The sequence below is a fragment of the Hesperophylax consimilis genome, chromosome 20 (assembly GCF_061612785.1).
Source record: "Hesperophylax consimilis isolate HC1 chromosome 20, BYU_Hcon_1.0, whole genome shotgun sequence".
Classification (NCBI taxonomy): Eukaryota; Metazoa; Arthropoda; class Insecta; order Trichoptera; family Limnephilidae; genus Hesperophylax; species Hesperophylax consimilis.
Genome location: NC_142855.1, coordinates 13592236 through 13607557, shown reverse-complemented (window position 1 = coordinate 13607557; position 15322 = coordinate 13592236). Strand labels below are relative to the sequence as shown.

General features: G+C 36.8%; 1 long non-coding RNA gene across 1 annotated transcript; it reads left to right on the top strand.

Moving 5' to 3' along the window:
* The first annotated feature begins 3912 nt into the window (after positions 1–3912).
* On the top strand, positions 3913–9081 carry LOC149414124 (uncharacterized). The gene is made up of 3 exons (XR_016304041.1): positions 3913–4019; positions 5159–5342; positions 6042–9081. It is a non-coding gene; the product is annotated as an uncharacterized LOC149414124 (long non-coding RNA).
* The last annotated feature ends 6241 nt before the right edge of the window (positions 9082–15322 follow it).

The following is a 15322-nucleotide window of genomic DNA, read 5'->3' as shown; positions in this document are numbered from 1 at the left end:
ACACGCTATTGTTTCTCTATTGCTAACTGCCTCTAACTGCTTCTAACTGCCGAACTGAACCCCAACTAATGGGAAAGGAACAAATCATCCGCAAATGGCGCGAAACGCCGCTTGCATTTGCTTCGTTCCTTACCCGTAATTCGTGGCTCGGTTCGCGTTTAAGTTCGCAAATGTATACGTACCATAAGAAACTGAAAATAAATTACAATCACGAGACAAGAACATGGGGACGAGAAATGCTAAGCAAATTAGATTTCCAACCGGGAAGAAATCAAGCACCCAGAACACTCTCAACCGTCCAACTTCATAACATCAAGAAATTACCGAGATTGAAAATATGATTAAGTTTAAAATAGGATTTAAGAAAGTCTGTCTGCCTCAAATACTGATGTTTTGTTTGTGATTGAATATACTTAAATTTGAAATTATTTATGTAAATATATATTTCTCTCAAAATATTAGCGCACACGACGATGTGAGTTAATTTAAGATTAATAAACGAATAAATAATGAAAATTTGATGTAAAAGGAATGAATTAAAGATGAACGCAGAAAGGTGTGTTTTTTTTTTAAAATTGACCATTAAAAAAATTAAAATTAAAGATTGATGTAAAAGGAATGAATTAAAGATGAACGCAGAAAGGTGTGTTTTTTTTTTAAATTGACCATTAAAAAAATTAAAATTAAAATAAGACACTTTATTAAGTAGTAATCACGTAAAATGGCAAATTAAAAAAAGATTTACCTCTTCGTAACTGGCGTTGGGGATTTGAAACATTATTGTCAAATAAATGAGAACGGTGTAGGTTTATCTCGTCGACAGATGTTTCGCCTTTAAAATCTTCTATTATTCTGTTCATCCTGTTCGTTAGATTCTTTGCCGCTGGAAATTATTATTTTTTTAAAATTTTTACACATGTAGGCATCAATAGTACATATATATTACACTTCAATAAGGAACTCCAATGAAAAATATAATGGCTTAAAAATATATATGTACAGTCACATACATATAGAATATATAAGTTTTAGTATTTATTGTAATAGGTAGAATCTATAAATCATTATTTAAAAATTATTTAACACCATTACATTAAACGCGCTAGGTTGGTACGACTGAATTTGTCGATGGACGTCAGCAGAACACGAAACTCAGTCCACAAGTCAACATTTCGTAGTTGTTTTGTACGGATATTGAGCCAATGAAACTCAGGTTTTGTTTTGTATTTGAAAGATTTCTTTGTTGACGGAATTGAAACAAAAATCCTTCAATAATTAAAACCCGGACGGCAATCGTCACCATTCGAAGACATTCGGATAATCTTCCCATAGTTGTTACTTTAATGATTATTTAATCATAATACTGACTATATAAGTGCAGAATCTCGTGGAATAAAATCCTGTAAGTAAGAAAATCATATTATTACTTGTATAAAGTCATAGTTTGATATAAAAATACATTTTTTACTTATTTACGTTAAGTTTCAGACTGTTTGAGGTAATGGTCGTGTCATAATTCATTTATTAAGTGACCGCCCGTGGGCTTTTACAGACATAATACAGTTAAAATAACGCAGAAATTTAATACATAAGTACTTAAAATAAATACCATTTGATCATTAGATACAATAAATCAATCAACTACATTTTGCACATCCAGTGTCTTAACTCTGCTTGGTCTAATGGATTACATTTCACCAAATGAAACAGTTCTATTTGAAGTCATGAAATGTATTTAAGCGAACTTATATTGGAATATTGTTGCGCTAAATATATCTACAACATCGGAGTATATGTTTCCTAAATTTTGGATTCGTCTCGTAGGCGCGTAATACTGCGAAGTTGTAGAAGAATTACTACAATATTATGGTAGGTACTGTTTTGTAACTGTCCTGCCAGGAACATGGAACGAAATTAAATGTATCAATAATAATATCGAATGTATTGTCGAATTGGTTTCAGCGTCGAGAGATTTTCAAATACGTGTTTTACACCAGTGTACAGCGACCACAGATTTGGTGCGATTTCGGGAGACCCGACAAATTAGAACATTATTTTAACTATTTTATTTATTTATAGAATGGAGGTGATTTACATTTAGTTCCCGTGAGCACTAGGCCATTAGGCCCATTGTGCTATCTCCCATTTTACCTCATTCCCTTAACAGTCACCCTTCTCAGTCAATTTTTATAAAGTTCACCAGGGTTGTCATTCCCTGAAGGCCGCACAAGGGAAGAGAGCCTCATCTCTCCTCTCCATTCAACTTTGGTTCCGTGAAGGCTCCACAAAGGAAGAGTTCCCAGAGGTGGCCTCATCTCTCCTCTCCACTCCTCGTTGGTTCTCTAAAGGTCCCACGAGGGAAGAGGGTCTCATATCTCCTCTCCACTCCTCCTCGGTTCCCCGAAGGCCCTATGGGGGAAGAATCCACTCCCCGTTGGTTCTCTGAAGGCCCCACGATGAAAGAGTCCACCCCCCTTGGTTCCCCGAGGGCCCCACCAGGGATGAGGGCCTCATCTCTCCCCCTTGGTTCCTTGAAGGCCCTACAAGGGAAGAGAGCCTCATCCCTCCTTTCCACTGTCATTTGGTTCCCCGAAGGCCCCACAAGAGAAGAGTTCATGGAGGTGACCTCAACTTTCCTCTCCACTTCTAAACTAACATTAAGCATAATACAAAAGATAAACTTGTCGAACTCCGCAGCACGCAAAAAACATTATAGATAGCAGTTGGTTTCAAATTAATTACTACAAAAAACATTCATGGTAAAAGATACGTTAAGGTTCCATTTCTCAATCAAAAATAAGTTTGAAGGTTAAGAAATACGCATTATTATTAAAAACCCACTTTTGCATGTTTTAAAGAGCCTTTGCCTGCAACGGAATTCGACAAGCTTAGGTACTAGAAAACTAACTGGTATTTAAGTTACAAGGTTATTAATGATTAAAAAAATAAAAAGGGACTGCACTTTCTTATCATAATTTCTAGTATTCTTATTTGTAATGTCGTACGAGTCGCCCTTCTGTAATAATATTGTTTAATCCGTCAAACAGTACTATTAGACTTATGCTTTACTACAAAACTCGTTATATAATTGGTTTTACTTACCCAATTGCACGATTATATTCTAGTTTTTGCAAACGCGCCTATTTTCCACCAAATGCGACGTTGACAGATCGCATTTGCTGCATTGTTTTGGTAAAACTTACAGGTGGTCGATATTCCTGCCCAGTAACTGTCACTGGAATATACTAGTTTAATTTGTAACAGGAACCGGTTCCTTTTGGAACTGGATTGAATAATTAGTTTGCAGTTTTTTTTAAATTTATTTATAGGTATTGCTTATGTCACCGAGAGTTGACCCGAACACAGTACTTACACATATGTATTGCTTGCATATAGCATGTTTCAAAATTGTCATTCGACTTCGTAAATAAAATTACGGTGAAATTGAAATAAGTTCATTTTTAATAAAATAAAAATAACACACTCATACACTTTTTGAACATATATTTATTACGCTACAGTGTTCCCTTAGTGTAGAAATTCTGATACGATTACATTAATAAATATTGTATTACTCATTGCCCATAATATTAATGGAGAGAAATAATTATGCCGAGTCTTAAAGGGTGGTCAATAATAATAAAATTAAAGATAATAATAATAATTGCTGTTTCTCGGTGACGGTTGGCTACGAAATCACTTTCGGATGTATTTATACGCACCAATAAGCACTATCCTAAGTTTGTGTTGTTTGGGTCAAATCTAAACGGGCGACCTATAATTTTGTCTGAGGAACTCAGGAAAGTATCTGTAAAATAACCAGAAAAGAAGCTGGTTCCTTTTTAGTCTCCGGTGACCGAAACCGTAGCTAGTGACAATCCATTTTAGATATTAACATCTCTACTAGAAACTCGATAAGTGGTCTTTGGGTGGTTTATTTGTGCGTCTGCTATATGTGCGCTTAGTTCTACGGATTTTGGAAGGGTTTTCTCTATCATTTCTAGAATTTCTTCCTGAAGGTACATACATATAATTCATGAATGCTATATCTATAGAAAGTAGAAAAAGTCTCAGAGCAAGGCGTTGTACACGCCATAAATTATGATATATAGTGTTAGAAAGAGAAAACACCATGCCTTGTATTAAGACATCTAATATAGCACAGAAGAATTTAAATGTGCACCTTTCTGAAATCAAATGTTCCTTCTATACCTAAGAGCTAGGTAATGACTTAAATCGTAGACTTGAGAGAAGCTAGTTTGTTTTTGCTTCCCCGTGAACTGAACAATTTACAACCCACACATTTTCTATGAAAATATATGTTTTAGAAATACACTTGTCACACGCAACGCAATCCTACGCTTCTCGTGCAATGTCAACATATGAAAGGCCTTCCAACGAGTTGATTTGACGTTTAAGGTTATGATCGTTCATGGCGTATATTGACATTTATTGATAGTTTTGTTATTAAAATGGGAGACAAACAACCAACACATTTAGTGAGACTTAAAGAACAGATTTACAGGGTCCAGTGTATCCTTACCTCCCTATTTCCGCGATAAATACCGCAAATATAGTGACAGTTCACGTTTCGGCGGTCTTGCTTGATCTGGTATTCATTATCATTTTCATTTCATTATCTAGTTATTCACGTTTATGTAGGTATTTATTTATTTACGCAGAATTTGAGCTTTCTAAATAATATTACATTTCACTAACAGTATGCATTATGTAATACAGAATATTTTTAATGATACGTCGCCAGAGTTAGTGTAAAGGAATAATCACAATCTATATAAATAAAAATGTAAATGTTGTTTTTTTTTAAATATTAAATCTCCGAAAGTTCTTCACGAGATTGCTTTGAAATTTTGACACAACCTTGCATTCGAATACACGTGTGTTCTTATATACCCATATTATATAGATGTCGATTGTGACATGCTTATTTTGACAGCGCCATCTTTTGGAGATAAAAGTAAAACACGATATTGTTTCTCTATCTGCAGAGAAAGACTGAGCCACAGCAACGCGTGCAGGGGTACAGCTAGTAACAAATAAAATCAATCTAACCAGAGCCTAGTTCGTTTATTCAATTAGGCTAGTTGTTAGTTACAATCAACTAGAGTACTGCCGTTAAAACAACGTTCTGTTTCAGATATACATTTTTGCGCTTGATTCACCCACCTACCACCGCATGGATCAGACCATGGATCGACTAATTCCAGATAGTGTTTCCATTAAGACCGAACCAGGGTCTGAGAAAGAAGATGGAGGTGAAATACTATTTATCGATATAGAAGTCGACCCCCCAGAAGTAAAGAAGGAATGTTTGACAGCCGGTATGTTGTATTGCATATTATATTTAAAAAACGCAGGATATTCTTAAACCCAAATGATCGGAATCCATTTCCGTTTTGAAATGTTGACAGACAGGACTTAATCACAACCACCTCTCTTGTCGTTCATAGGTATTTATTTTTTTTTAAAAGAAAAACAACATTCCCGGGTTACGAATAACCTAACAATATTTGACAATATCCTCTGTAAGCGTAAAATGTTGCTTGTGTTGTAATGGAGGACTTAGCCAGATGAGGAATTGGACAGAATACGCCTGGGTGGGACCCAAACGCGATGTCAACTCTGCCACCGACCGGTCTAAAGTAAAATCCTTTCAGGAAACTGCCAAACAACGGCAAAATTTTAACTTATATTGGTCAAAGATAAATAATTCACCTCATTTTCTTTGAGAAGTGATATTAAATATACACATTTATTGGATTACGAACACATTGTATTGGTGTAAACTCCGTACTCAAGGTACGTCAGAGCAAACTGTTTTTACTTCTTGAAGCATTGGTCCTGAAGCGAACATTCGGGTTTTTTCTTAATTTAACCTAAAAATTAACTAAATCCCGCTTTTACATGGTTTAGCATTGGCATCCTTAATCGTCAAGATCTGAATTGAAAGTTTTTATTTATAAGAAGTCTCTATAATACGCAGTTCGTATCAACCTTTATCGTACGTATTGTTTTTCCAGGTAGCATTAATGTTGAGACTGTTGTCATGAAGGTAAAACCAGAACCCCGAGAAGAAAATGGAGGGAGGATTCCTTATATAGAAATTGACATAGATCTGCCGGATGTCAAAAAGGAGTGCGTAGAGCATTCTGAAATAATTAGCCAGAAAGCAGGTAAAACCGATTTGTTTTTTAGAATTCGTGCTCTCATAACGTAAACTTTTTGTTTTTAAATTAACTTGACTTATTTAAGCTTTATCTGTTATCTTTTTCAGACTTATTGACAGATCTCAAGACGCTTCCTGTGGAAACACGATTCTCTTGTTCATATTGTAAATACTCATGCATTTATAAGTCAAAGTTGGAACTTCACTTGCGCATCCATACTGGAGAAAAACCTTTTTCTTGTCCGCACTGCAACTATTCATGTTCTCAAAAGGGAGGTTTGAAGAATCATATGCTGACTCACTTTGTTGGAGAACCTTTTTCTTGTTCCCATTGTAACTATTCATGTTCTCGAAAGAGAGGTTTGAAACATCACATGGTGTCTCACAGTGGAGAAAAACCGTTTTCTTGTTCCCACTGCAACTATTCATGTTCTCAAAGGGGAGTTTTGAAGAATCACACGCTGACTCATAGTGGAGAAAAACCCTTTTCTTGTTCCCAGTGCAACTATTCATGTGCTCGAAAGAGAGGTCTGAAGAATCACATGCTGACTCACAGTGGAGAAAAACTTTTTTCTTGTTCCGACTGCAACTATCAGTGTGCTCGAAAAGGAGATTTGAATAAACACATGCTGACTCACAGTGGAGAAAAACCTTTTTCGTGTTCCGACTGTGGTTATAAATGTTCTCAAAGCGGAGATTTGACGAGACACATGCTGACCCACAGTGGAAAAAAGCCTTTTTCTTGTTCTGACTGCCGATGTTCATTTTCTCGGAAGGCAACTTTGGCGACACACATGCTGAATCACACTGGAGAAAAACCTTTTTCTTGTTCCGACTGCAGCTATTCATTTTCTCGAAAGGGTTCTTTGACGAGACACATGCTGACTCACAGTGGAGAAAAACCCTTTTCTTGCTCTGTCTGCAATTATTCATGTTCTCAAAAGGGAGGTTTGAAAAAACACATGCGGACTCACCGCGGAGAAAACCTTTTTCATGTTCCGATTGCAACTATTGATATTCTCAAAAGGATGGTTTGAAGAAACACATGTTGAATCATTTATTCACATCTTTTTTTAACATCATGTCCGGTGTTATATCAAAGAAGGCTTCCGGATTAAATAAATTATTGAATTTTCTTAATGTAATGAATAGAGACCGGATTATATGCATTTGCATATTTGCATATGCAAATACATATTTAGAACCTTTTCAGCGGTAGTTGCATATTTTAGCAAATAATTTGAGATCTTGCATATTTACGCTTATTTATCGTTCAGATGCCTCACATAGCGACACTATAGACGTCAGATAGCAAGGCGCGCGGCCAGCGAAGAACTGATAACTGATCTTACTGATCGCTACGGCCGGCGGCCGGAGAGGGGGGGAACCTCTCATCTTCGCCTGCGCTCGCGCCTACTCGGCTTAATTCGGCTAATTGCCGAAAACAATTCATTCATTCGTATGAGGGGTGATTTGGTATATTTTTATGGTAATTCAGTGAAGTGCGAATTTTGTTTTTGACTGGTCGCACGCGCTGTTCTTTAGAGTTTCGTCTAGTGTTTTGTTTGTTTGCACGAAGTTGTACATTGTGAAAGTGAACCATGCCCCCTGATAAAAAGTGCCCATACGTGGATAGCTGAATATCCTGGAATATTTACATACGAAGGAAAAGTTTTATACTGCCGAGTTTGCCAGAAAAACATTTCTAGCACCAAAAAGTCCCAAATAGACCAGCATGTCAAAACCAGTGTTCATATCGCAGGAGTGCAGAAGAAGGGCCCACGACAACAAGTTTTTACAGTGGCAAGTAGCAGTAACAGTGAAGTAACCTCCAAAGGTAAACAACAAAATCACTTTAGCATGGATCTATGTGAAGCATTTTTTGCAAGCAATATCCCTCTATACAAACTGACAAATCCTTCCTTGAAGGATTTTCTCAAAAAATATTGCATAAATCAAAATATACCGGATGAATCTACTTTACGTAAAAATTACATACCATCAATTTATCTACATGTGCTGGAAGAAATACGCAATGAACTCAAGGATAACATCACATGGATTTCAGCTGACGAAACCACCGACACTTGCGGCCGTTACATTGCAAATTTGATTGTTGGTGCATTACAACTTGAACCTTCACCTTCCTATTTGGTGGCCTGCAGAGAACTTGAAAAGGCAAATCATTCTACGATCGCCAGATTTGTGAACCTACAAAGAATAACTGCCAAATATCCCTTTACCTCCTGAGCCAGTAATAACACGTTGGGGTACATGGATCGAAGCTGCGATGTTTTACCGAACATTTTGAAGCCATCAAGGGTGTTATCAATGACTTCGATAGTGCAGAGGCTTTGGCAGTTTTCCAGTGCAAATAATCGTTTGACGACGCCAGTATTAAAAAAAAAACTAGCTATGATTACCACTCATTTCGCCTACATACCTGCAAGTATAAAAACGCTTGAAACTCATGGATTGGCGTTGAATGCATCTATTCAGGTTATGAAGGAAATTCGCCTTATGAATTCCTCGTTGCCAAAGCTATTCCCGAGTAAACTCAAAGAAAAATTTGAAAACATACTGAATAATAACCCAGGGTTTGAACCTTTGTGCCAAATTGATAACTTCATCAACGGGGCAGGTGAAATTTTGCCCGGAACAATAAGTTCAAAAATCGCACCCAAATTTAAATTCTGTCCAGCCACATCAGTAGACGTAGAACATTCCTTTTCCGCTTACAAAAATATATTAAGCGATCGTAGACACAATTTGTCTACAGAACATTTAGAACAGTACTTAGTCATATACGTTTTTAAAGGTAAATTCTAAATTTTATTGTTAAATACATTTTATGATTGATATTTTCGAAAATATAATTGTTATCCTTGAGAACTAATGGCTTACTAAAATAAAAATAAAATATGTAAAAATACGACTTCCTGTATTATTTCATGTTGCATATTTTGACCCTTTTTTCGGACGGATTTTCCTGCATATTTTAGCTATTTTTATTGCATATTTGCATGCATATTTTGGGCAATTTTTGTTGCATATAATCCGGTCTATAGTAATGAATTATTATTTATGTTTTGCAAATATTACAATACTAATTAAAAATAATATAAAAAAATACAATATTCTGAAAACAGAGACAAAATCAAGTGTTAAAATTAACAATCAATTCCACATACAGAGTGTTCTCCTCTATCTCTATAGCAGGTCAAGTACAGTAATGATCTATAGAGAAGATGTTGTCAGGCATTTGGTAAACAAACACACATTATCATCACTGCAGATCTAATAAACGCGGGCGGCGTTTTGTCCTTTCAAATTTTCTTCCCTTATTTTCTCTCTAGATTTTGACACTTATTCATATATTTTTTTTTATATAATACAGATATCGGACATTTCCTCACGTTTTGCTATTTGTGATTTATTTATTTATTCATTTTCGGGAAATCGACAGTTTACATTTAATCCGTTTGTACCTACATATAGTAAAATAAAATCAATTATTGATTTCCTCCATAAATGTCTTTAACTGGGACAGCATAATATGGAATAATTTTTTTAAATTTGTGAGAAAGGAATATGAATTAAAAATAATTATACAAAACAAAAGATTATATAAAACGAAAATGTACAAAACAATACATTTATAGCCATGGAGAGAGGAAAACATCTAAAAAGATATAAATCAAATCATAAAAGAGATATAAACAATAGAGACATAAACATTATTCACAAACCATCAGTGAAATATTTTTTTATGAACCTCTTGTATTTGGTAAGTTCGCAACTGAAAATATCAACCTTGGATAATATGCTATTGTAATTATTGTATAGTCTGTTCAGGCAAGAATTCTGCTTAGAGTTCGTTTTGCTTTGATCAACCCTGAACAGGACACAAGAGCGTGTTGAACGCGCAGGTACATTGAATGGAATCTTGTTTAGCAACTCTGGGCATTGAATATTATTGTTAACTACTTTATACAGGAATAGTGCATCCTTATGATGCCTCCGTACACTCCGTGAATCAATTTTAAAGTATGAAGCTGCCTCTGCATAATTATTTAATCTTACAAATGACTTGTAACAAAGTTATTTTAGGAATTTGTTTTGAATTGCTTCGATTTTGTTTATGTGGATTTTGTAAAATGGAGACCAAACAACTGATGCAAACTTCAAATGACTTTGTACGTAGGCAAAGTAGAGTTGCTTAATGATATCGATGCTATTAAAAAGTTTTGTGTTTCTTATGATGAAGCCTAACATTTTAGCAGCTTTATTTGTGATTTGATGTATATGAAGGTTATATTGTAGTTTACTATCAAGGGTTATTCCTCTTGTTGCAATGTTGTTGTTGTTTAAAGAATGATTAAATAATATTTATTGATAAGTTGCTTCATATAGGAGTTAGGTTAGGTTACCCTCCAAAAGTCCTTCAAGTTGTCTAGTTTGAACGCCATTAACCGACGATAAATATACAAATTTGACAATGCATTTTTAAAAAAGCAAAACCTGCGGACAAAGAATATTTTATTCCAATACAGTTGGCGAAAAAATCACCTGAGGTGCAGTTTTCCTTTTCGCTCAGTATTGGGGCGAGTAGGAACAACGGTAACAGCTTTGTAAACTATCTATTATTCAAATTACTCAACGCCTGCGTTTCCTCTCAATGGACACCGATATTTATTTATTGGATGATTTGTATAGCGTCGCTTTTGTGAGATATCACCTCAGGGGCGCTTTACAGTGGATGCAGGTATTACAAAAAAATATAAATATTACAAAAGTAATTGAAATTAAGTTAAATAAAATGAAGTACACAAACAGGTGACACGAAGATGGAGAATCGGCAGCAAGATTTATGGTGGTGAGGAAGCTGGACCAGCCGCTGCAGCGAGAGAGTGCACCGCGTCCACCAACAGTGCCATCACGAGGTTCGTCATCCGCCCATGTATGTGTCTGCTGCTAATAGAGCGCTGACACAATATCCTCTCATAGATACCAGACCTTGGCAGCACCGCTGTGACATTCGACGTAGATATAAGATGGAGACTCTGCAGCAAGAATCCTAGGTGGTGAGGAAACTGGAGCAGCTGCTGCAGCGAAAGAGTGCACCGCGTCCACCAACAGTGCCAGCACGAGGTTCGTCATCCGTCCAGGTATGTGTCTGCTGCTAATAGAGCGCTGACACAATATCCTCTCATAGATACCAGACCTTGGCAGCACCGCTGTGACATTCGACGAAGATATAAGATGGAGACTCTGCAGCAAGAATCCTAGGTGGTGAGGAAACTGGAGCAGCTGCTGCAGCGAAAGAGTGCACCGCGTCCACCAACAGTGCCAGCACGAGGTTCGTCATCCGTCCAGGTATGTGTCTGCTGCTAATAGAGCGCTGACACAATATCCTCTCATAGATACCAGACCTTGGCAGCACCGCTGTGACATTCGACGAAGATATAAGATGGAGACTCTGCAGCAAGAATCCTAGGTGGTGAGGAAACTGGAGCAGCTGCTGCAGCGAAAGAGTGCACCGCGTCCACCAACAGTGCCAGCACGAGGTTCGTCATCCGTCCAGGTATGTGTCTGCTGCTAATAGAGCGCTGACACAATATCCTCTCATAGATACCAGACCTTGGCAGCACCGCTGTGACATTCGACGAAGATATAAGATGGAGACTCTGCAGCAAGAATCCTAGGTGGTGAGGAAACTGGAGCAGCTGCTGCAGCGAAAGAGTGCACCGCGTCCACCAACAGTGCCAGCACGAGGTTCGTCATCCGTCCAGGTATGTGTCTGCTGCTAATAGAGCGCTGACACAATATCCTCTCATAGATACCAGACCTTGGCAGCACCGCTGTGACATTCGACGAAGATATAAGATGGAGACTCTGCAGCAAGAATCCTAGGTGGTGAGGAAACTGGAGCAGCTGCTGCAGCGAAAGAGTGCACCGCGTCCACCAACAGTGCCAGCACGAGGTTCGTTATCCGTCCAGGTATGTGTCTGCTGCTGCTGCTGGTGCAATGTACCCGCAATAAAAGGCGACGGTCGGGATAATAAATTACCTTGGGTACTTGTTAGGGCTTTCAGAGTTTCCAAGAATTCCGTTGAAAACATCTGGCGTACCTACAGTTACCGGCATTATGATATGGCATTAGGTACTGTGAAATACTTCTGTAAAACAGCTAACAACGGTTAATTTAACATGTATTAAATTGAGGATGGGAAAGTTTAAATCAAGCATTGAAACGTTGGAAAAGATTCATTATAATTTTTTTAAATTCAAGAAATTTTATCAAAAGAATATACCTATATAGTCTCCTTCAACGGAAGCAATCTTCCGAACAGGCCTTCCATTGATATGCTTGGTGTAACTATAAGTGACCAGCTCAGGTACGGGGGCTCCATCGAAGCCAGAGTAAAGTTGGCCTCTCAGAAGCTGGGCGTACTGTACAGGGCCCGCAGATACTTTAATAGTACACAACTGCTGACCCTGTACAAATCGCAAGTGCGCCCTACTCTCGAATTTGGTAGCCATCTCTGGTCCGGAGCCCCTAAATACCTGAAAAAAACCCTTAACTCTGTGCAAAAACGGGCGGTCCGTTTGATAGATTCCCCAATCTTAACAAGCGGACTGCAATCTTTAGAGCACAGGCGTCAGGTAGGTATGCTGTCCTTGTTCTATCGGTATTACAATGGAAGATGCTCTGAGGAACTAGCGTCATTGATCCCTTCGGCACCGGTGCATAGTCGGGATACACGCCAAACGCGCGCCCAACATTTGTACACGGTTGACATTTGTCACATGAGAACGGGTCGCTTCTACGATTCCTTCTTAAGTTCAACAGCTCGGCTGTGGAACGAACTGCCGGCCTCTGTGTTTCCTCCCTCCTACAACATGGGACTCTTCAAGACCCATGTTCACTCCTTCCTCTCCACAAAAAGACCCTCCACACAGCATCCCCAAAGATGACATAGGCCCTGAGGGAAATTATTTTCTTCAGGGCCTCCTGTGTGGAGTTAATATAAAAAAAATAATAATAACCTGCTCGTAAAAACATAAATAATGATAATAGGTTTTCAATTAATAATAAAATTCTGCATAAAAAAATTCGGTCTACCAATAATATAAATTACAACCACTCGATGAAAGAATTAAAAATATTAAAACTCACAGATAGAAGACTTTTATTTTTTAAATTATTAATTATATAGACAGCTCTGCTTTACTTACTCTAATCACCTTCAACATACCAACTAAAACTACTCCATCGAAAATTCTTTTTAATTGCAACAATAATATTGCATGCAGTTGACAATACTTTTGCAGATATTTTTAAACTGCACGGAATATAGTTACAAGAGGGCTGTAATAACATACCTCGGCAAAAATCACAATAAGGTTAGCATAATACTTTTGAATGGGTTTTATATAATTTTAAAATAAACTTTTACTTTTGACTATTCACTGAATTATTATGTACATATGTTTGTAAACGCCCATATGATATATAAATTCAGTTCGGTATATTATTTTTGTAAATTACAAAATTCTTAATTTTAGTGCCTTTTTAAATATATTTGAAAAGGAGAATAATTAAGTATAAACAGTGGGTATCAACTATAGTAATAATAATAAAGCTTGCCTTTTAAAGGCAGTTTCATTGATGCTAAATACAAGTATGTCGATATCCGAATTGATTCTGTTCAACAGCAAGGAGTTCAAAGCACTGGCATAACCATTGGCAATTAGTTAGTCCTGCAAGCCGGGAGATAGAACAGTCTATGCTGTCGATGACGGAGATAACTACATTGGCAATTAGTTAGTCCTGCAAGCCGGGAGATAGAACAGTCTATGCTGTCGATGACGGAGATAACTACATTGGCAATTAGTTAGTCCTGCAAGCCGGGAGATAGAACAGTCTATGCTGTCGATGACGGAGATAACTACATTGGCAATTAGTTAGTCCTGCAAGCCGGGAGATAGAACAGTCTATGCTGTCGGTGATGGAGATAACTACCGGGAACGTACTAAAGCACTGGCATGACCATTGGCAATTAGTTAGTCCTGCAAGCCAGGAGATATAACAGTCTATGCTGTCGGTGACGGAGTTAACTACATTGGCAATTAGTTAGTCCTGCAAGCCGGGAGATAGAACAGTCTATGCTGTCGGTGACGGAGATAACTACATTGGCAATTAGTTAGTCCTGCAAGCCGGGAGATAGAACAGTCTATGCTGTCGGTGACGGAGATAACTACCGGGAACGTGTAAAAGCACTGGAATGACCATTGGCAATTAGTTAGTCCTGCAAGCCGGGAGATAGAACAGTCTATGCTGACGGTTACGGAGATAACTACCGGGAACGTACAAATAAATGCTCTGATAACAAATAATATAATTTTTAAACTGAACCTAACCAAACCTTAATGATAAAGGGAATAAAATTTAAATCAGTAAAACAAACTTTTATTATACTTATAAATATTTACTAGGTAGGCAATTTATTTGCATAATCAGAATTGCAACGACAAGATGTTTTAAAAATAAAATAGGTAGTATATCTTTTAGCACAAACTGAGATCCAATAATATTTTCTCATATTATTACTTATACACTGTGTTCAGAAATTGGTGGTACATAGTACTTTCCAAAAAGAGATGTTTCTACCATCATTTTTATTTGTTTTATATTTTCTAGGACTTTTACAAACATTTGAAATACATAGAAGTTATAAAGAAATTTAATGCAAAAGAATTGTATTATGCTTAGCTTAGTTATTCATATTATTGAAGTATGTTATTACAGCCTTCTTGTAACTATATTCCGTGCAGTTGAACACATCTACAACTGCGTGTAATATACGCACAAGTGAGTATCTATATGACTCGGTCCTGATATTGTTGTTGAAATTAAAATTCCATAGACAATTTTAAAAATTAAAAAAATCTGAGATCTAAAAAATAACAAAGCACTCTTTTCAGGGTGAAATACCTAAAACCAAAAAAAAAAAAAAACTAAAAAATATAAACTAAACATATTTTATTTACATAAAAAAAAATAAATATATTTTACCATGCAACATTACAAATTTACAGAAATATATTGATTTAAATAAAATTGCACCATTA